At 39.9% G+C, this 20,914-nt stretch overlaps 1 protein-coding gene and 1 long non-coding RNA gene across 4 annotated transcripts in view; both read left to right on the top strand.

Annotated features, from left to right (window-relative positions):
- Window positions 1-3,165: 3,165 nt before the first annotated feature.
- Window positions 3,166-4,545, top strand: LOC116618959. The gene is made up of 2 exons (XR_004296435.2): window positions 3,166-3,579; window positions 3,826-4,545. It is a non-coding gene; the product is annotated as an uncharacterized LOC116618959 (long non-coding RNA).
- Window positions 4,546-8,613: 4,068 nt separating this feature from the next.
- The window catches only part of LOC5513634 (gamma-aminobutyric acid type B receptor subunit 2), a 76,738-nt gene continuing 64,437 nt past the window's right edge, over window positions 8,614-20,914 (top strand). For 2 of the 3 annotated variants that reach the window (XM_032383190.2, XM_032383180.2), the window contains exons 1-2: window positions 8,619-8,917; window positions 11,208-11,274. The gene's annotated coding sequence lies outside the window, so the exon portion shown is untranslated. Of the gene's footprint in view, window positions 8,918-11,207; window positions 11,275-20,914 lie in introns of all 3 variants that reach the window. The other variant, XM_048725788.1, reaches the window with a different exon arrangement.

The raw sequence follows: 20,914 nt of genomic DNA, 5'->3' as shown, positions 1-20,914 counted from the left end.
ATTGATGGGCCATACCCTTAAAACTGTTGAACACCACCCAAACTTGGAAGTTGTATTATCAGATACTCTCGACTGGGGCCACCATATCGATAGAGTAAAGTTTCTAAGGCTAAGAGCTCTATTATTATAGATAAGGCCCAAGTGTCACGGTTTGGATGCTACAAATAACAATTATTTTACAAATAAACAGCCGATAGCCTTATAAAACAGCGTATATGCTATAAATAACGATTATTTTACAAATAAACAACCGATAACCTTATGAAACAGCGTATGGTTCTATAGGAGTTAATGCCCATTTAAAGTCCATATACAGCGGCGTAGCCAGGATTTTGAACAGGAGGGGGACCAAAAGGCCCTTTCAAGGAATTTTCTCCTGTATTTTAGATATTGTCTCATACATTTACTGAGTTTTGGGCTGTAGAAGGGGGGGGAATTGCCCCCCCCTGATATAACCTTTCAGAGTTTATAGATTTGGTCAATTCTTTATATTTCCAACTTAAAAATGGTATGTGGTTTGTATGGAAAATACGTTGTTTTAGATTTTCCCGCCAAAACTTGGAATTATACACTCGATTCAATCTCCTTTCGCGCGGCCAGGAAAAGATCTGTAAAAAAATCCAAATTTCAAATTCAATTCAGAATTTGATAGTTTATATATTCCTTCTTTTGGCTAGATTGTTATAAGTGAAATGTTTAAATAACCTAAAGGATGCTCAAGTGTAGGCGAAGGCTAGAAAATATTTGGGCCCCTTCAAAGTACCATGTTATGACGATGTCCCAAGTTTACGACACATGCCATCCTTGGGGCCCCAGGACGTTTATTCGTGCTACAGAGCATTTCCACCATTGTGCGCAAAAAACAAACAAACAAACAAACAAACAAACAAACAAACAAACGAACGAACGAACGAACGAACGAACGAACGAACGAACGAACGAATGAATGAATAAATAAATATTATCTCAGGAGAGTTAAAAGCCGCAGTCATTGGTTTTGGTCAGGAGAACATGTTCTCCTGTTTTGGTGTGAAAAACGAGTCCCCTATGAAAAAAAGCCTTGAAATTGATTTTTTGGTTAAAAGCGGGTATTTGTACCATGGCACCTGGGGAGAAGGGGGACATAAAATGGGGATAATGGTTGTGATACGGGTAGAGGTTGGTGGCAGGGGTGAGGGCGGGAGGGTCATTGTGGGGATAATGCTAAGTGGAGTTGGACTATAAGGAGTGTACGGGATAGTGATGCAATTGTTCTTGTCATGGCGTATAGGGTGAATGGGAAGATTAAGGAGGAGGTAGTGGGTAGGGAGGTATAGACCGGAAAACAAAAAGGCTGATAAGGGGTAAGGTGTACACGCTGGTGGAGAAAAAAGTGAGTTAAAATATAATGAAAACAACAAAAGTTCATAAACATGCACATAAATGTATAATAAATTACGGTAAATAAGGAATGAATATTTCATAGAGCTCTTTGAAAGGTTAAGCAGCCCCACGTGTTTTCTAGTAGTACAGGGTTTATCATCAGGAGGTAAGACCAAGTACTAGTCAAATGCGACGGGGAGAATGGAAACTGGGAGCCGAGGGATGCTAGGGGGAGGAGGAAAAATAGAGATACCTAGTAAGGAAAAAGTTTGCATTTGAGACGTGTTTCAAAGTGAACGAGTGGCTAGCCAATTCACCTTACCCCTATTTTCTCTGGCTGATTGCCCACGTCAATTTTGTCTCTATAGCTACACTAAAGCTTTGCATAGTAAAAGCACAGACGGAGATGATCTTGGTACACAACCTATGGGACGAGGTTGCTTGGTACACTATTTTCACCGTAGACTGGTAGAACATCTGGTGAATTTTCTCTTAATCATTTGCACAAGAATCATCGAATACTGGAATAACGAGAAGTTTGTATGAAAACAACAAAAATAGTTTATGTTTAACTGCCGCGTGGTTGTTGGGAATATCACAAGCCATACAAGAACAAGAACCGCTCGAAAACCTGACATCAACAGCTTTTTCAGATACAAATGGCAGTATATCTTAGGGTGTGTGATTTACGCTGGTTGTTTCCGCTTAATAGTTATGAAAATACTTAAAATCATTATTCTAGGCTGGGGCCGGTAACAGGGTAAGGTCCAATCACGATAGAGCAATCAGTGGACGAGTTCGGCAACCCACCCCACCTCCCTAGAAACATGCAAAGAAAACACGGTGGGATAAAGAGCAGATGTCTTGTAGCAGCTAGTCCAGAATGACATAACATATCCAAAGATACCAGCATGGCCAGGATTTGCTGAGGGGGTGGGGCTATTTTTGTTTACTGGGGGAAGGGGGGGGGGTGTGGAGAGCTGCTTGCCTCTAACATTCGGGAATTTCACGCGTGCGTCTGAGTAATCTTATTCAACGTCTACAGTCAAGCATCGACTTGCCTGATAAAAAAAACTCCGTGATTCTGTCCAAATCAGCTCCCCACCCTCCCTTCCCCCGACTCCACTATATTGCATTATAATCCACACTACGGTTAATTGGTAACTTATCTGTCATATATTTTGTATGACTACCCCCGGTTGCACTGATATGTGCATGGGAATGTTTTGTTTATTATAACACTCTAGTCTCAAAAGTCAAAAAGTATTTGGCGCATGCATAAAAAACAAGTGCTTTTCCCAGTTTTCTTAATTCTTTACTGCTAGCCAAACGTGTAAATTATCTGTTTACTTAGATATTAACGTACCATGGGTCTCCCTTCCTTCTCTGGTACCCAGGGCAATATTAACGCTGTCACTACACTTAATATCTAAGAAAACAGGTAATTTACACTTTGGTTTGGCTAGCAGTAATGAGGATTTGCTGTAATTGAGAAAACTGGGAAAAGCACTTGTTTAGTGGTAAATGACGGCTATTCCGTGGTTAGTTATCCAGCGTTCTATCCACGCTTTGTGCAACGCTATTTTATCCGCAAGATAACTACACTTGCTTTTTTTTATATATAAGAACCTTTTTATAAGAACATCCAGCCTAAAATTCCACCAAATTTTAAGAACATGCTAAAAGAACATGCAGAGGCTGAGATAGCAGGAAAATGTTTAGTTTTGTTCGTGTGATGCATTCTAAAATGCAGAATCGAATTGGTTTCATAATACACCCTTAAATATTATTGCTATTCTTATTTGTTGAATTCCCTTCCTAATAAAATAATTCATTGAGTATTATATTCTTATAAAAACTAAAATTTAAAAACATTGTTAAGAACATCTTCAGCTTTACGTTGCTCCAAAAAGATACACCGCCCCTGCTCAACTGAAAATTAGACGTTCTTAAAAAAAAAGGATATCCGCTGGATAGTGATTTTATCCAGCGGGTAGCGCCTATCCGGCGGATAACTTATTCAGGCTTGGTGCAACCGACCCCAAAAGGAAGCGTTAATTTTCACTTAAGTTATTTCCGTAATGATAGATCAGATAAAAGAACACGTGAAATTCATCCATACCCGGCTTATATAAGAAGCACATGAAGCAAGCTTTGTTAGAGATAAGAGAACAACAAACAAGATAGCGTGTCAAGACAGCAACTGCTCTAGGCGAGGTAAGTCTTTAATTTCTGCTGGTATCAGTTTGTTGGGACATCTTGCTTTCTACTGAAGATGTGAAAACAGTTTGAGATGAGTTTGAGATGTAATTTTAGAAGTATAGGAAAAGATTATGGATTTTAAAAAAATATATTGTTTAGAAACAGAAAATTCAAAATACCTAATAATCACTAGGCATAATAGGTATGAAGTCCCTGTTTGACTCCAATCTAAATACATCCACTCTCTTTTTACTGTTTCAGAAACATCAAATATGGACGCACAAATTTGGGTCTGCGGGCTCGCCATAGCAACGTTTTACGCATGCGCTCTGCAGACGAGCGGTCACTCGATAAAAGGAAAGAAATCTACGTACATGATCAATAATATAGGCCATGTTATATGTCCCTCTGGAGATTCTCGTTGTCGCAAAAACCTAGCAGAGATCAAACACCCTGTTCATCTACAAGAAGCATCTAAAAAACTGCAAAATTATCCTAGAGAAGAACTCTTAAAAAACGAAAAACAATTACCAAGATCAGTGAAGATCTTTCATAGATATCTGTTACGAAACACGGCTAGGAAAACAAGCAGGAAGCTATCGAAAGCGATGAATTCGCTTCCTAACAAACAGGACACTAGGTTTTTACATAATATAGAAATCCCTGTGGTAGACCTTATCTTTCTTTTCCACAGATATCTGTTACGAAACACGTCTAGGAAAACAAGCAGAAAGCTATCGAAAGCGATATATTCGCTTACTAACAAACAGGACACTAGGTTTTTACATAATGTAGAGATCCCTGTGGTAGGCCTAAAACACAGGAATCAAAAGCGACGCTCTATTTGTTCCCGTGGAAGATGGGGATGCCGCAGAACTGCATACGAGAAGACTTTATTCCCAGCGATGAGGTTCAAGCGTGGTATTTTGGAGATTTAAAATAGTCAAGGAAAAAGAAGGAAGTTTAGGTTACACCGTTATCAAGGAAGACGATAAGAGATTTGATGAGAGATAACCGGGAGGGGAAAGTCGAGAAAAGGACATAAATTGTCAAGGAAGAAGAAGGAAATTTAGGTTACAATTTATCAAGTAAGATGATAAGAGATTTTATAAGAGATAATCGGGAGTGGAAAGTTGAGACCGGAAATTCGAGGATTCGACGGCAGAATAACAGATGCCCGGCAGGGATCTGGTGGGGCTGCAAGTTTACCAAGCTCAACAAGTGAATGAAAAACTATCCAGGCGCGTACACAGGGGGGGGGGGGGGGGGGGGGGGGGGTGCGCATACCTATGACTGCGCATCCCGCCCCAGCTAATCCTGGGTACGCGCCTGCTATCAGGATTACGCCGTTTTATTAAAGACATCATGAAGAAGTTAGCAGCTAAACAGGCGCGAACACAGGGGGGTGCGCAAAGTACACGCGCACCCCCCTTGGCGGCCAAAAAGTGGGTCATTTCTTATCAAGGTATCGGCAAACACTTTCCTTTTTGCATACGACACCTATGACTGCCTCTCCTACTCCGCCAATTCCGGGTACGCGCAGGAAAAAACCCAGCATCTTTATATGTTTTAGATGGATAATAATCAGATCAATTTAACCTATTCTTCTTTTTACCAGGAAATCCGGTTTTGGATTTCGATAATTTTTTTATCTGAAAACGAACAAAGTAAAAGTTTAAGCAGTCCTCTGTGAATCACAAAGCGAAACGAAAGCCGGGGAAGGGGGTTGTCAAAAAATAGGCAAAAAGGCATTGGGCAGACAAGACAGTTAAAAGGCATGAATTTCAATCAATAAATCGATCAATAGGTAAGTAATTACTTTTGCACGCCTTAACCTAAATTACAGCGGATGTCAGTGATGAATGTTATATTATTTAGTAAATATAATAAATACATATTAATAAGTATTTCAAACTATGCAATATTTTTTAACTTTTTTTATTAAAGTATTTCAAAACACGAATACTATTCCATTTTTCCCATTTTGGTGAGTGTGCACAACAATATCAAGGAGCAAGAAGGAAATTCAAGATATTTCGTCATGTGATATACCTTTTTACTTTCGAACGCCTTTCCCGTTAGATATCAGAGTTGATCCCTATTGGACAATTAAAAAGTCGACACCAAGGCAGCCACGTATTTCAGACTTGCAGCGGGGAAAGAGTTGCAATTAAAAAAAGCAAGTAAATAGAAAGAAGTTTATGCACTGTCAAGGAAAACGATTAGAGAAGTCGATGATTCGACGGTGTAATAACAACGCAGTGGCTTAATGCCCGACCGTTTTCATAATTTATGCAAATAACCCACTAAATTCTCAACCTAGTGAGTATTCTATTCTCAACATAGTGAGTATTCTATTTGAAAAAAAAATACAAATCAATACATTGTTCGCATTGCTCGCAATCAATTTATTCTGTACCAAATTTTTTCTTTGTTTAGAATGACAGGTGTATTGAATGCTAATAAATGAAGTAGAATCAAAATTACTTACGTTATATAAATGTACCCATATCAATCGATGGCTAAGGTTAAAGCCCCCCCCCCCCCCCTCCGTATTTCATGAACCGCGTAGGCTATGACCATCAAACTTACAGACAATGATAACCAACCTGCAAAGAATTGTCACATTCTATTTTGGGTGTGGTCGAATCAATTATGACGTCCCAATGACGTCATAAATACGAGGTGTAGGCATTCTTTCAAATATTGCCTAAATTATCAGATATCGGGTTGAAATCATTTTCTATCATTCAGATATGTCGAAATCAACCTTTTAACGGCTTTACAATGCAAAAAGGCCATAAAAACGTTTATAATCATTTTTTAAAGAATTACCGCCGTCTTGGATCCGCCATCTTGGATTCTTATTATTTTTGCAAAAAAAAAAAAATCTGGAATTATTACAGAAAAAAATTACATGCATGTATTACTGCTCATAGTAATGATAAATGCCTAATATGAGCTTTTAAAGTGTCATCTAGTAAATCTAGTGGCATTTTTAACAACAGCTTTGAGAGAGCAGAATTTACCCACACCTTCCCCCAAAGATTCGAGGTAAAAAAAAATTATAGCGCTGTTGTGTTTTTAGCCTCTTAGCTGCTATAGTTCAGAAGTTATACGAATTTTTCCGGAGGAGAGGCTTAAAGAACCCCCTCCCCCCAGTCTGAATAGGGTTAATACTCAATTCTATCAATTATAACTAGTTATGTCCCCTGCCGTCCTCACTGAAACTTGTGAAATTTGAGTATTCAGGTGTAGTTTGGTGGAAAACGGCTGCAATGTCAGACTACATTTCAAGTCTGGCTCTGAATTGTTTTCTGCTGCTGCCATTCGAGTTCCGGAATTCAAATAGGTATCGTTTGCTAATACAAACTCTGAAACTTACTTACAATTTAATAAGCGTCCCGGTGCATATTATTTTTTTGACTCTAAGAAGGGGCGCTAATTCGCGGGAGGTGCAATATTCAAGGGGGTGTTTATTGAAGGACGAAAACTTGCATAAAAAGCCAAATTATGTTGTTGATTCTTTAATATGAATTTGTAATTCGGGGTGCGGCTTATACGCGGGTGCGTCTTATACGCGGGTAAATACGGTACATACCATTAAAACACCTTTGAGCAACTTTTTTGATAAACTTTCATTCATTAAATATTTGTATAATACTCATTTTACTAAGTTACATTAAACTTTGGGGGGAGAGGGGCGCTTATTAGGGGGAGGTGGTTATTAATAGTTTTGGTTCAAAGGGGGTGCTTATTAGGGGGAGGTGCTTATTCAAGGGAAGCGCTTATCCAATGTAATAATTGGAGAACGTCTCTTATCTAATGAACACCCCCCTACAAGTTTGCATTTAACAAACTCCCCCTCTATTGAACGCCCCTCCCCTCCCTTCCAGCTTAAAAACAAACGACACAGGGATTCCTGTCATATAAATCAAATTTGATTGTCTTCTAGTAAGCGAGTAGCGTCTGTCCTCTGGCAAACGAGTAGCTTCTAGCTCAATGTCAAGACATTCTTGCTGCGCAGGCTATAATTTAAAATTAGAACCCCACTACAGTTGGGTTTGTTATATTGTTAAAGTTTATAATTAACACTCCTCTCTAATAAACGCCTATCCTATCAAATAAACACTCACTTCGGACCATCGAAATTTAATAAAGGTCCCCGGCGTTTACGAGATCAATAAAATGTAAAATCCAAAAGTAGAATATAAACATATGCATTTAATGCATTTACGGTATAAAACAAGTAACAAATAAAGAAGGCATGACAAAACTTTTTAGTATTTAAATAGCAAAATTGTTGTGATTCCGTAATGATTTGAATAATTTTTCGGGTCTTTAGAGGGACGTTTATTGGAAGAGGGGGCGCTTATTGGGCGGGGAGGGGGCGCTTATTGGGTGGGGAGGGGGCGGTGATTTCTTCGGCGAAATTATACCAGCTTCTGAATAGATTGAGAACAAAGCTTGCTTTTTTTTTGGATAAAGAAGTTAAAGGAACAATAAATAGGCCCGTGTTCTAATGTAAGCAAATCAATGCGAGCTAAATTTACAACGTTCAAGTCGGTGCATTTTGAGGTTTTTTTAGTGGGATGGGAGAGAGAGCGCTTATTGGGGAGGGGGCGCTTATTCCAAAATTCGAGGTCGAAGGGGGTTGCTTGTTGGGGATGGGGCGCTAATTTGAAGGAGGGCGCTTATTCAAATCATTACGGTACTTTACTTCCCCACTTTCTTGTCCTCTTGATAAGAAATTAACCGGCGATTATCAAAACAGCGGTCATTGCACCGGGTATCCTGTGCCCGAGGGAATCTTGGGCTACCCATAAATCAACGTTTAGTTTTTCGCGCCTTCGCCGAACTTGGTCTCTGATAGCGCCGAGTTGAGGTAAGATTTGTATTAGATTTACATGTATGCTACATAAGCATAAGCGCAATTTAGCATAAGTTAAAATCGAGGATGACCGCGCGCTCCTGGGTCTAGTCCCTGCTGCGGCTTGGGCGCCCCGGTTATTCAGGCCTTGGCACGTTTGCATCCTCTCTGAGAGTTCTGCAAATCTCGCTCGACTCAACACTGGATTCGCGGGTTTTTCGCCGTGTTTTCAATGGCAAAAAGTACTCAAGCAGGAATCTTCGGTAGGCCTACAAGTTCCGATCATGTTCGCACAGCCGGACGCGTTTTTGTGGGGAGGTGTTTTCAATGGCTGGAGGCGACCGCTTCGGTAAAAGCAAACGACTCAAGGCCACTTAGTGTGACAGAGCTATAGCATCTCAACATCAGGGCACGTTTGCTAGTGGAGGAAAGATGCAATTGCAGTTAACATTGACGAACCTTCACTTCACGTCGGTGGTAGTGGTGAGTAATATATACTGTCAGTATGTATGCAGTGTGCTGGCTTGTCGTTTTGTAGAATGCCACGATGTTTAGCAGAGTCAGTGTGTCAAGCATGTACTTAACAGATGCTGGTAGCAGTTGAGCTGGCTGAACGACAGAAACCTAACTATCAACAACATTTGCTGAATTGGCTCGGGTTACCTTACTATGGTTAGACGTATTTACTTGTAATAATCTTGCTGGGGAATACCAACCACACTGGTGGATCATATTGCTGTATATGACTTTGCCTTTGGACGATAACAGCTGCGGCCAAGCCTCGCCCGGAGCATCTAGATGTTATGTTGGGGTGGCTAATCCACCTTTCTCTCACTGCCCTAGCAGTGTCGTGTTGGGGTGGCTAATCCACCTCTCTCTCAATGCCCTAGCAGTGTTGTGTTGGGGTGGCTAATCCACCTCTCTCTCACTGCCCTAGCATTGTCGTGTTGGGGCGGCTAATCCACCTCTCTCTCACTGCCCTAGCAGTGTCGTGCTGGGGTGGCTAATCCACCTCTCTCTCACTGCCCTAGCAGTGTCGTGTTGAGGTGGCTAATCCACCTCTCTCTCACTGCCCTAGCAGTGTCGTTTTGGGGCAGCTAATCCACCTCTCTCTCAATTCCCTAGCAGTGTCGTGTTGGGGCGGCTGATCCACCTCTCTCTCACTGCCCTAGCAGTGTTGTGTTGGGGCGGCTAATCCACCTCTCTCTCACTGCCCTAGCAGTGTCGTTTTGGGGCAGCTAATCCACCTCTCTCTCAATTCCCTAGCAGTGTTGTGTTGGGGCGGCTAATCCACCTCTCTTTCACTGCCCTAGCAGTGTCATTTTGGGGCAGCTAATCCACCTCTCTCTCACTGCCCTAGCAGTGTTGTGTTGGGGCGGCTAATCCACCTCTCTCTCACTGCCCTAGCATTGTTGTGTTGGGGCGGCTAATCCACCTCTCTCTCACTGCCCTAGCAGTGTCGTTTTGGGGCAGCTAATCCACCTCTCTCTCACTGCCCTAGCAGTGTCGTGTTTGGGCGGCTAATCCACCTCTCTTTTACTGCCCTAGCAGTGTTGTGTTGGGGTGGCTAATCCACCTCTCTCTCACTGCCCTAGCAGTGTTGTGTTGGGGCGGCTAATCCACCTCTCTTTTACTGCCCTAGCAGTGTCGTGTTGGGGCGGCTGATCCACCTCTCTTTTACTGCCCTAGCAGTGTCGTGTTGGGGCGGCTGATCCACCTCTCTTTTACTGCCCTAGCAGTGTCGTGTTTGGGCGGCTAATCCACCTCTCTTTTACTGCCCTAGCAGTGTCGTGGTGTGGCGGCTAATCCACCTCTCTCTCACTGCCCTAGCAGTGTTGTGTTGGGGCGGCTAATCCACCTCTCTCTCAATGCCCTAGCAGTGTTGTGTTGGGGCGGCTGATCCACCTCTCTCTCAATGCCCTAGCAGTGTCGTGTTGGGCATGGCAAGGGCTCCCCCCACCAGCCCCAGTGCTGTTGTAGTTAGATGGGTAAGCCCCATCTCCTCCCTCTTAGGCTACGGCATCTGCAGTGGATCTAGGCCCTAGAATGCCATGAGGTGTGGCCTCACACATAACTGCGTTACCTGGAAGAGTGACAGCAGTTCCCCTAGACTAGACCACCCTGCACGCAACTAATTTGCTCGAGAACTACAGAACCCCTTCCCCACACACACACACACACCTCGTGACAATCCAGCTCCTCCCAGCCTCCTACAACGACTTAGCAAACAACGACTAGCAATTTGTGTTTGTTAAGTATCTAAATGTGTGGTGTGCTACCTGTTCCTGTAATTCAGTTTTTGACTGCGAGTGGAATAGTAACTATACATACATTATTATTGTTATTGCCATTGCCATTGCTATTACTATTGCTAGTTCTATGGTTATGACTATTATCATTGCTACTGCTATCATCATCGGTATCCTTATTGCTAGTGCTATTGCTTGCTACGGTTATTGTTATTGCTATTATTATCGCTATTGCTATTATCATTGCTAGTGCTATTGTTATTGCTATAATTATTGCCAGTGCTATGGTTACTATTGTTATGGCTATTATTATTGCCATTTCTATTGTTATTGCTAATGCTCTTGCTCTTGCTATTGCTATTACATTACTATCGCTATTGTCATTACTATTATTATCGGTATTATTATTATTGATATTGCTATGATTATTGCTACTACTATCGTTATTGTTATTGCTATTATTAGTGCTATTGCTATTGTTTATTATTATTAATTTTATTATTATTGTGGCCCTTGCGGCCTAGTTGCGGCCCTTGGTGGCCTAGTTGCGGCCCTCCCACCACACCCTTAGTGTAGCATGCAACTAACTAGGTAAGTATATTCCACCGAAAGGTGTAACGGGTATCTTCCTGGGGGGCGGGGAGCTGTGGCCCGGAGGCCTGGCTCCTCGGAAATTCCCTCCACTGGCAGGTGGAGGGAATTTCAATAATAACTTGAATTATTAGGGAAGGGTCATTATTTAACAGGGGGTAGGGCTGCTATGTTTGGGAGGAGGGCTGCGATTTTTTTAACATCGATTGAGGGGAGGGCCACAAATTTTGATACAGGGCTTAGTGGAGGGCCATATTTTTTTGATAAGGTATTCTGATAGATTTCCGAGTCTCCTCAAACTCTGGAATTTCAAAAATTTTTTGGGTGAACTCCACAACCCCCACAAAACAGAATGAATGTGTGACGTGCCCATTGCTTGCACTTGTGTCTTGCTTGCATTGAAAACCATTATCCACTAAAGCCTGGCTTCTACTTTTTTTATCTTTTGCAGTTTCAGTTTTATTCACTACCATCAATTAATTTGCGAATTTCAATTCCTGTCAAAGCCCTCCCATCCTACTAACTTTTCAGATTGTTGTTGAAAATGGCAAAATTTTCATGGGAAATAGTATTTACAATATTATTTACACCCCTGAAAAATGGGCTGGAAACAACACTTCTCCTGGCTTGGTGGTGTTTTAACCCCCCCCCCCCCCCCCAACCACCACGTTTAACCCCCCCCCCTCCCCCAAACCAGCACCACCACCACAACAATTTCACATGCGGGGGGAGGGTGTCTGTCTCCGCACAATTTGAATTTGAAACAGTGACATTTATGCCATATTCCGTTTACCAAATTATATAACATATATTTTTCTTCTTGGCAGTGCCCAATCCCCTTTCTTTGTTTTTACTGCACAGATTACTTGTTATTACAATGGTTTTGTGAGCTTACTAAATTCATGGGCAACTTATTACAATTGTGGGTTTATTACATTTGTGGGTGTCTACTACATTTGTTATCTCTGCAATCATGGGGTTAAATAACTTTCTGGTTGAGGGTCGCCATTTTTGTGCTTGAGATTGGGGGAGGGTCAAATTTTTGAACCAGAAAAAATTCAATTTAGCAGCCCTTCCCACAGCAAATAATGACCTTTTCCTTATGTCAAATAGTCATTGACTTATTGCTGTGAAACCCAAGACTCTGCTGTAAAACCTAAAGTTTCCCATATTAGGTCAATATCACCTTACCTAAAAAATAATCAGCTTCTTACTGACTCTAAGAATAGAGAATGTTTGCGCTTTAAAAAGCTAAACATTGCATTCTTTTATCTTAAGGCCCATTTGTTCGTCAGTAAATTGCCTGGGAACAGGCAACAGCATGGAATTTGAAAAAACAATTCTGAAATCAATCCAAACCTTTTGTGAGCAAGTAGATCAGCAAAGTATTAAAAGGCAGAAAACAGCACCATGTTTTGCTACCATAAAAGACTCCAGCAGCTTTTAATATTTTAGAAGGGAAGAGACTAATCAAAGGCTCTGTTAGCCAACTTGTGAATGCAAATGTGTTTTAATAGTTATTTTATTATGTGTAAAACATACACAGGATGCTCAACAAAGTATCAAGTATCAACACATCAAAGATGCTGAGAGTATACATAAGAATGTGAATGCTTACAGGAGTTGTGGAAAAATTATTTGTGAAAATCTATCCTCTCCTTTTTGCCGCGAACAGAGGCTTTCTCTTATTACCATGCAAACAGTGACCCTGCTAACAGAAGGTGCTTTTCCCTTGTGTTTCTCTTAAAGTTCTCTTAAATGTCACAGTTTTGGCTTCTCGCTCTTTCAACACAAATTCAAACAATGCAAAATACCTAGAGATGCAAATCAGAAAGTACTAAAACATCGAGAATGAAAAGCTTTGCTAGCATTTTACTTGTTTTGTTTGCAAATGAATATCTTGAATTAGATTATATCCCTAATAACCTTAAATATGTTTTGACTGTAGCAGTCACAGTTTGATAACAAAGCCCTTTTATACCACTTTAACCGGACATTGAACACCGGAAATTAGCAGATGATCTAAGGATTGCTGTGTTGCGAAAGCACAGAAAGCCCACAAAAAGTTTACAGATGATAGATCCGACCATCCGAAGATTCAGTTTCAGTTTCAGTTTATTGTTTTGTCACTTAATACATATTTTTAAATAAAGATAATTATAATAATTTACATAGTGTGACAAGGAGGACCGTAAGAAACCGCAAGGCTTATACGAGACGGACCTCCTAAATCTTAACAGAAAATACATATTTGATAGTTCGGACATTCAGATTAATCATATAAATATTTGGTAGGAGAGCTTTCATATTTTTTTTCATACTTATATAAAACACACACACACACAAACACAAATCGAGAAAGAAAAAAAATTAAGAGTTAATAAGAGAAGTCTTTAACTTATTACAAAAAGAGTTAAGCGTTTTGGCAGACTGAATATCAGAAGACAATGAATTGAAATATTTAGGTCCCTGATGTCTTAACGCAAACTTATGTATATTTGTTCTAAACTTTGAAATATGAAACAAGTTGGAGCTTCTCGTGTAATAATCGTGAATTTGAGAGTTCAATTGAAATATCCTGTTAAATGTTTGGGGAAGTAACCTATTTTTAAATTGATACATTAACTTACCTATTTGAAATAAAAATAAATAATTGAATTTCAATATGTTTAGATTCCTATATATCGGATCAGTGTGTGCACCATAGGATGCTCCAACAATTATACGTATTGCTCGTTTTTGGAGCATAAGAATACGATTTAAATTAGATGGATAAGTGGATCCCCAAACACTAACACAGTATTGCAAGTATGGATATAACAAAGAATAATACAACGTCAATAGTGATTGCTTTGAAAGGCAAAAACTTGCTTTATACATAATTCCTACAGCTTTTGAAACCTTACGCGCGACATTGGTAATATGTGGTAACCATGTCAAATGTTCGTCAAGAATAACACCTAAAATACTGTTTCTTTGACTCGCTTTATATTCTGATCACCTAAGGTGACCTTTATATCAATGTTTTGCCTTTTTTGCCGTGGCCTAAAGATAATATAGTTTGATTTTTTTATATTTATAGATAACTTGTTTGCACAAAACCAATCTGTTAATTTGGTAAGTTCATTATTGATTGTGAGACTTAATGAGTCTAAGTTTTTATGGGAGAAAAATATACTTGTATCATCAGCAAATAAAAGTATGTCTAAGGCGGTTGAAACGCTACATATATCATTGATATAAATCAGAAAGAGAAGCGGCCCGAGCACGCTGCCTTGTGGGACACCGCACTTCACTAATTTACGACAAGAAGAAACGCCATTAAAATTTACAAACTGCTCTCTATCTGAAAGATAACTTTCAAACCATTTGAGAGGAGTTCCACGTATTCCATAGTTATGCAATTTCGCTAGTAAAATGCCATGATTGACCGTGTCAAACGCTATTGACAGATCAATAAAAACGCCTAAAGTATATTTTTTATAATCAATAGCACTAGATAGAGTATCGTATAAATGAAGAAGTGCAAGAGCTGTCGAATGGTTCTTTCTAAAACCATATTGGTTATTTGATAGAATATCATATTTAATCAGGAAATTATATAAGCGTTTTTATACAACTTTCTCGAAAAAATTTCGAAAATCTGGTAAGACGGACACAGGTCTATAGTTTGCATAAAAAGCCTGATCACCAGTCTTAAACAGTGGTAAAACGCGTGCCACTTTTAACTTCTTTGGGACTATGCCAGACCGAGTAGATAAATTGATAATATCAGCTATTGGTTTGGAAATGATATCAATATTTGGCTTTATAATATCCATGTGAATATTATCAAACCCAGCAGCTGTGCCAGGACGAAGGCTTGAGCAGATCTCAATGATTTCTTGGTTATCAGTATCAGAAAAAAATATTGAATTAAGAATATCATTGTTCAGAAAACTAGAGAAACATTTATCAGAAGATGGTACTTTCTCCGCTAAAGAGGGACCAAGATTTGTGAAATAATCACAAAAACCATTTGCAATCTCCATCGGATCGCTGACTTCACGGCCGGCAACCTTAAATGTAGAAGGCAAACGTGAATTACTTTGACGACGATTAATAACTTCATTAAGAATTCTCCACGTTTTTTTAACGTCGGATTTGTATTCGGATAGTTTTTTGTCATAATAATCACGCTTTGCTATTTTAAGTATGTGATTAAGCTTATTTCTAAACTTCTTATATTGATGTTCGTGACGTAATGTTGGAGAGCATAAGAATTGTCTATATAAGTTATTTTTTTTCTTGATTGACCTCAGGAGACCTTTAGTTAACCAAGGCTTCCTTGTAATGCTTTTCTTTGTTTTTACTTTTTTTAATGGAAAACAATTGTTATAAATCGTCGTAAACGTATCTAAGAAATTGCTATAAGCACTACAAGGATCATCATCAGGGATATGATCCCAACTGTGCATTTCTAGTTCAGATCTAAATTTCGCCTTGCTGGTGGCGGATTTTTCTCTATAAAATGTCCATTGTTTGTGATCAACAACATTAATATTTTCTGAAAGTAAAGTAAAAACTGGTAAGTGATCAGATACATCCGAAAACAATACCCCGCTTTAACTGAAACTATCGTGGTCGTTAATGAAGATATTGTCAAGAAGTGTAGCGGTATGAGAAGTTATTCTTGTTGGGCGCGTTATCAAAGGAAAAAACATTTTAGAATACATTATGTCCAAAAATTCAGCAGTTAAACGATGGGTATCATGCTTCATTAGGTCCAAATTCCAATCGGCCATTAATATACACAACTTGTTATTTTTAGAGATGGCTAAAAGAATTTGATCTAGTTCATCACAAAATTCTTGTACGTCTTTTTCTGGCGGTCTATAGACAACGCCAACAACAATGTTTCTTTCCTTTTGACGAGTTATTTCAACAAATAAGGATTCCGCGCAGGTATCAGAAAAGCATATTTCCGGGCGGCATTTAAACTCGAATTCCTGTTTTAGATACAAGCCAACACCTCCCCCAGTTCTGCCTTTGCGTGGTTCATGAACATAATTGTAGCCTGGAATGTCACAAGAATGACAAACATTTTTTAGCCAAGTCTCACTAATTCCTATCATTGAGAAAGTTAAATTCAGTGTTGACAGTAAATTGGTTACCTTATCAAAATTACCGGACAAACTTCGGGTATTCAAATGTAAAATAGACAACCCCTTTTCCGTTTTACTATTCACTAATTCGTTAAATTGATCCTCAATGTAGTAGTCACATGAAAACGACGAACAGGAAATTTGCATCGGGATCATTATTAACGCATAAGCTAAGTTGCTTGTTTGTTTCAGAAAGTAAGGGGTTGAATTTAAGATTTTCTAATCGATAATGATCGAATCTAATTACGCCATTTTGCTGTTCAAAAAGCGCTGATTGAAAATCTTCATCCGATAAATGACAAAAAGGCAAAACGTTAGCTAAAGGAATATTCAGATTACTTATCACACTATCCGCTGCCGGCTGCCTGGATGTTACCTTCGGCTGCATCCTGTTTCTGATCTCTAATAATTAGGCGATCTAGTATGAAGTAAGCCCTCTTCCCTTCAGCTCTCGCCTTCCTCATCTCTTCGATTTTAGCTTCCCTCTTAAGAAGTGTAGCCCTTGCAAGATCTTCTGCAACGTAGAGACCCGCCGGCTTGTCAATCCTGGCCTTTCTCACAACCGCCTCCTTCGTCTTCCAGTCCTTGAGTTTACAGACAATCGTCCTCGGCCTCTCTTTCTCCGACTGCGTCAAGGATCTGCCCTTTGCCTTTTTCCTTTCTACGCGGTGGGCACTTTCGATCTCAATCTCCAAACCAAGCTTCGTCTGGATCGCCTCTTTCACTTTAGCTTCTGAATCGGCCCACGACTCTCCTGGACTTTCGGGTATTCCGGACACACGTATATTATTACGTCTCGACTGGTTCTCGAGATACTCGAGAGCGTCCTTTACTTTAACAACCTCGCTGTCAGTCTCTTTAACTTTCTTGTTGATAGGCCCAAAGCGTTCAACCTCACTCTGAGTGAACTCAAGGCTTGCCTTTAGGCCCGAAACCTTCTCTACCAGGTCATCGACCCGGCTACTTATCTGCGATACCATTGATTCAAATACGGATCTCATCATGGATTCCTGGACGGCCAGAAGATTTTTTACGGCCGCCATTGTAACGAATTCCTCGTCCTCGACGATGGTAGTCGGACCGGGAGATAAAGAATCAGTTCGGTTCTTCGCTGCCTTTTTTGATGACTTTCTCGACATGATTAAATACAAAGACGCAACAAATTAAAAGAGCAAACTAAACAAAATGGAAATCTCTCGCGTACGTTATGCCTACTAGGCTCGTCGCGCCATATTTGGTTATGGGCACCACGAGCTAGTACAATTTCAGAACAAATTTTTTTCCTCTGCACGTCTTTTCTTCGTTCGCTACCTGTTTTTATCCTTTTAGCTGCTCTTCAAGGCTCATGATCACAATGCTACTCATAGGGTGGTGTCCTGGTATCTGTTAAGTTATCTAAGATCGGGTGACACAGAAGCTCACCCAATAACAATAAGTTGTACAGCCAATATGTAAAAAGGAAATGCTGGTTGTCTACTGTGGAAATGCTGATTGTATTGTGGGCCTTTAAACAAATATTTAAATATATATAGAAAACACCCAAGCAGATAAGAGTTTAGAGCAAGCCATAGGATTCAATTGAACATCGAAGGTAACTACTGGCCTTGGCCAGATACGCTCTCTCAAATATCTAGTGAGGTAGTTTCCGTCCTTTGTTTTTCGTCTTCATCTAGCATCGCAGATGGTTTTTCAGCACATGCCACACATTTTGATTAAAATATGCCAGCTATAAGGTTTCTTATTTGTTCAAGGCTTGAATTTAACGAGCTTGTTTTTCTTTAAATAATTATCTCATGCCGCTTCGAGCTTTCTTCTTAAAGTAATTCTCACATGTCAAAGTTGATATTTATACCTCTACCTTATATAACAGAGACAAAAAACGATAATAGTTGTAATAAAAAAATTAAAAAATCTATTACGTTATAATGATAAAAATACCCTTCTTCAGACAACAGCTCATGTGATCTTGTGTCGTGTGGATCAGATAAGAGACAAGGAATGGGTAGACCATTGGAATTTATTTGTCTCGACTGTTTCTTCCCTGAACAAAGCAACAGTCAAAACTATAAAATAAAACGATTGTGATAAGGTCAATGAATGCCACTAGTGAATTGCTGTGCCTTGTTTGTTTGGTAGGATTTTTCTCTTGTTACCATTCGTCATCCTCCTCTTGGTTTTTCTCACGGGGTTTTCACTGTATTCTTTGCTATGTGTTTCTTACCGACAGAATTTTACTCTTGTTATCAAATAACTTTTCTTCATCATCTTTTTCTTTAGCTTATTAAATAAATAAATACAATGTTGCTGAATAAAAATATATATCAAAAACTTTGTTATCGCAAATCGATAAATTATCATTACAAACCTTGTCTTTTCTTGCTCAATGTTTTAGTCGTGCAGGGATCAACCTAAAACGTTAGGGGTAAATTATTAAACGCTTAATTTTCCAATTAAATTGCTTCTGTGAGTTGTTCTTCATTTCGAATAGAGAAACGCTTATTTTTCTTCCCGATGTATCCAAAAGTAAAGATTTCGTCCGTGGGACATCGCGGAAGAAGGTATTCCTAAAGTTCGGTAATGTTTAGCAAAAATGGAGTCGTATTTACGTTTGATTTCTCTCCGAAGGATGCGAAGACACACTTGTTCAATCATCCGTATTTGATGTGCTACTTTTTTATTTTATTTATTGGTAACCAATTTTAAGTTATTTAACATAAGATCAGTATTTTATGAACTTTCCGATATATTTCCCAAAATAACCGATGCTTTTTCTTTAGCGTGCATGCATCACCTTCTTTAATGCTATCCAGTTGTTCCAGAAATCGAGCAAATGCGTTTTCTTTTGACAGACAAGGCAGCACTTCCCTTTTCTCTTCAAGCATTTTTTTCCTTTTTCATTGAACGTGACGGTTCAGCCATTTACCATACGGGCGCTCGGAGAGATATTCTGGGTTGACGCAATGTGTCTTGAGAAAGATGGAAACCCCGAGGATGTTGCAGCAAGCTTCCTGATCTCACAGTCTTTGCCCCTGCTTGTAGTCTTAGTATCGAAGTACACATATGACAGGTCTCTACAGGTGGTTTTAAAGGATGTCCAGGGTCTATGAAGATCACCGTGTCCATCATTCCCCCTTTTATGCTGGCATTCTTTTACGCGAGACGCCCGTTGGACTTCCTACACTTCAGCCTAGATTGTGTCGAGGTCGATCCCCATACTAGAGGAGTACGCCACGCCCTTGCCTCTCTCCTTTTGTTTAGTCTTGCACCACCGCTTTTTCGTCAGGTTTTGTCTTCTGGCGCGGAATGCTTTGGATTCTTTCAAAATCTTATGGCTTGTTTTTGTTTGTGAGCTTTCAACGTATGTTTTCAGCACGTTACCTTCACTTCCTATTTCCATTTCTTTCATCACCTTCCTAACGTAACCCACACCTAAAAAGAAAATAGAACTGGTGAGTTTACTGTTACGCAAAACACAACTTCTCATCTGTTTTTTGACTATTACTTTTTATGGGATAGATTGGCACGGCCATGAAATAACTGTACGAACATTTTATGTTTCTGACCGCAGTTCTTTTTCCTTAACACTTCCTCACCCCTGTTATCTATTCACATCCTGCCAGCAATAGCTAGGGCTACCGAAAAAAAGTTAGAGAGAAATTACGAGTACAAGACAAAACATCCGAGCTAATGCGTAAGCAAGAATTCGCAAGCACTCAATACTATCATATACCTTCATTTGCTTGAGCCACGCACGCCTGCAACCGCTTGTATGTCATTAGATGAGCTCCATCCATAGTACCGTGTCTTAGACGCCTTGGTTGCAGTGATACTGTTAACACATTAATTCATCTGTGTTTCCCCTTGCAAATTCTGACCGTTAGGAAGGTCAATGTGTCGATACTCGGGATTCCTGTGGAAGCCACACCAAGTATCGCTGCATAGGGAGTGGTCCCTATGGATCGGCACCATTGCTTCGAATGCGGCCTTGTAATTTTTTAAGTCGTGAATAGCGAAGCTATTCAGGACTTTTTGCGGTTAGCGGGGTTGTGTCACTAGTCACTAATCGTCGACTCAAGTGTAACCCATAGCCAATCATAATTCTTCAAATAGCATCACAACTCTTTTTCAATCAAAACAAACGTTTTAGGGAAAAAGCCTGCGAATTATTTTCAGCGGTTTTCCAACCCATGTCAAAAACACACATGGCGGCCGTAGTTGAATTCTTTGAAGGTGGTGATTGTTAAGACTGTTATTTAACGTCATTCCTGCCTTATTGGCAATAATAAATCGGGCCACATTCGATAAATAGCTATCTGAATGAAAGGTTTCGCTTCAAAGTCCGTTCGTTATCAGTTCAACTTTTACGATATATTATGTGGTCAACACACTTACGAAACGCCACTGGTAAGCCATTTCCATTTCCCCCTACTACTGTTGGCTGTGCACCAAGTTCTTTTTTTTATTTTTCTTGCATGCATGCTTGCTGAATTAGCTCC

Source organism: Nematostella vectensis, chromosome 3 (assembly GCF_932526225.1).
Source record: "Nematostella vectensis chromosome 3, jaNemVect1.1, whole genome shotgun sequence".
NCBI classification, from domain to species: Eukaryota; Metazoa; Cnidaria; class Anthozoa; order Actiniaria; family Edwardsiidae; genus Nematostella; species Nematostella vectensis.
This window is presented reverse-complemented; position numbering and strand designations above follow the sequence as displayed.